This window comes from Trichosurus vulpecula, chromosome 7 (genome assembly GCF_011100635.1).
Source record: "Trichosurus vulpecula isolate mTriVul1 chromosome 7, mTriVul1.pri, whole genome shotgun sequence".
Lineage (NCBI taxonomy): Eukaryota > Metazoa > Chordata > Mammalia > Diprotodontia > Phalangeridae > Trichosurus > Trichosurus vulpecula.
Genome location: NC_050579.1, coordinates 29,128,689 through 29,131,552, shown reverse-complemented (window position 1 = coordinate 29,131,552; position 2,864 = coordinate 29,128,689).

Genomic DNA, 2,864 nt, shown 5'->3' with positions numbered 1-2,864 from the left:
GGTAACCACGCCGCCGTGACCTCCGACCCCAGCCGGCCCCGACGGCGGCCGGGCAGAATCAAGACTCCTCGGTCGCACGAAGCCGCGGAGAGGGGCTGGGTATCGGGGGCGGGGCCGGGGAGCGCTCTGACCAATGGCTGAGGACCCGGCGAATCCTCGGGCAGCGCCGCCTGCATAGCCAGCAGTCCGGGAGCCTCAGCTGTGGGCGCGGCAGTGGTAAATGCCAGCCCTCCCTTTTGTACACGGGAGAAAACGTTCATGCACGTTTAAAGTTTTCATTAAACGCCTACTGTGTGCCGTGCCCCGTGGGAAGGGGAAGAGAATAAACATTTATACAGCGCTTACTACGTGTAAGCACTATGCTAAAGGGAGGTGCTATGATTATGCCCGTTTTACAGATAAGGAAACTGAGGCAGATGGGAAGCGACTAGTCCAGGATTCCGCAGAGCACTAGAGTAAATAACTGGAGTCTTGATAGTCCAACCTTGGGGCTCTTCCGGGGAAAACCGGTTGAGTAATGAGAGAAACCTGGGTTCAAACTCACTAGCTGTGTGTGTGTGTGATCTTTTTATCCCTGGTTTTTAAAAAACACAGGTTCCTAGAAACGTCTATGGATTTTACATTCATGGTAGAAGAAGGCTGTTATTTATGACAAAATAAATCAGTTTACAAAAGCTCTGAAAAACAAAGTCGCTAGCTGTGTGACTGGTGTACAAGACACTTAACCTTTCCGCAGCATCGACCTCAAAGGATTGTTTGGAGGATCAAATGGATTAAGTGGGGAAGGTAAAGGAATAAGCATGTATGAAGCACCTACTATGTGCTGGGCACCGTCCCAGCCAGGGTGGTTGTGAGGCTCAAACGAGATGATATTTGTAAAGCACATAGTAGGTGATTTTCTTTCCCATCCATGCCCTCCCACTGGAAACATTCCTCTGGCTACCAGCCCTTGGCTCAACTGGTTTGGCTTGTTTGTTTTGGACCAAACCTGCGATTTCATCCGAGGAGGGAGAAATTTCCTCTCTAGTTGGGAGATGGGCACCTTCCCCCCTCACTCCTCCCTCTGCCCCACCCCCCAGGTTTCTTTTGGAGAGAGCAGGCGATTCCCTGACCTCCTTTGGGCCTCAACTAAAAGTCCATCTTTTACAAGAAGCCTTCCTGAAGCCCTCTTCATTCCAGTGCCTTCTCTGTTCATTATTTCCTCTCTATCCGGTATATAGCCTATTTGTACACTGTGGTTTGTTTGTTGGCTCCTCCATTAGATTATAATAAGCTCCTTGGGGGCAGGAACTGTCTTTTTTTTTTTTTGATGGGGGGTGTCGGTTTTTTATATCCAGACACTTAGTACAGTACTTGGTACATAGAAGGCCCTTAATAAATGTTTATTGATTGACTAAAGGGAGATCTGCCCAAAGAAGACATCCTTGAAAAGTGGTCCTATCAATTGAACTTAAATATGCTTACCCTTCATTTAAGAGATGCCTTTTCTTCATTTCCAATCTGTCTCCCATTGGCAACTCCCAGTCTTCAAGAATTTCCTGGGACCCTGAGGCGTTAACTGATTTGCCACTGAAATAACCAAAATGGCACTTGAACCCACCTTCTTCCTGCTTCCTGAGGCTGCTCTCTCTTTGCTACACCAAGCTGCCCCTTGGGCTCTCTCTTACTATAGAACCTACTGTCTTTGATTTTTCCTTTCCTTTTCTTTACATTTCCTAGATTAGATTTTTATGATACTTCTTGTGTAGAAGTCATTGCCAGACTTAGAGTCAGGAAGATGATAATAATAATTATTGTTGTAGAGCACCTACTATGAGTTAGGCACTGTGCTAGCACCTACTATGTGCTAAGCACTTTATGATTATCTTATTTGATCCTCACAACTGTGGGAGGTAGATGCTGTAATTATCCCCTTTGTACAGAATGAGAGATCTGGGTTTGAATTCCATTTTAGTCACTTACTAGCTGTGTGACCGAGGACAAGACTGAGCTTCAGTTTCCTTTCCTTTCCTTTTCTGTCATATTAACTAATCTGCTAGGTGTGAGGTAGCATCTCAGAGTTGTTTGAATTTGCATTCTTCTAATTAATAGTGATTTAGAGCATGTTTTATGTAACTATTGATAACCTTGATTTCTCCTTCTAAAAACTGCCTATTGATATCCTTTGACCATTTATCGATTGGGAAATGGTTCATATTTTTTATAAATTTGGTCCAGTTCCCTATATACTTGAGAAACAAAGTTTTTATCAGAGAAAGTTGCTGTTAAAAATTTTCCCAATTAATTATTTTCCTTCTAATTTTGGCTGCATTCATTTCATGTGTGCAAAACCTTTTTAATTTCATGTAACCAAAATTATCCATTTTACTTCCCATGAACGTATCTCTTGTTTGGTCATAAACTCTTCCCTCATCCATAGATCTGGCAGATACATTTTCCCATGCTCCCCTAATTTATGGTATCACCCTTTATGCCTAAATCATTTGTCTGTGTGTGTAAAACCTTTTTAATTTCATGTAACCAAAACTATCTATTTTAATTCCCGTGATCCTATCTCTTGTTTGGTCATAAACTCTTCCCTTATCCATAGATCTGACAGATACATTTTCCCATGCTCCCCTAATTTATATCACCCTTTATGCCTAAATCATTTATCCATGTGTGCAAAACCTTTTTAATTTCATGTAACCAAAACTATCCATTTTAATTCCCGTGATCCTATCTCTTGTTTGGTCATAAACTCTTCCCTTATCCATAGATCTGACAGATACATTTTCCCATGCTCCCCTAATTTATGATATCACCCTTTATGCCTAAATTATTTATCCATTAGGATCTTATCTTGATATATGGCGTGAGATGTT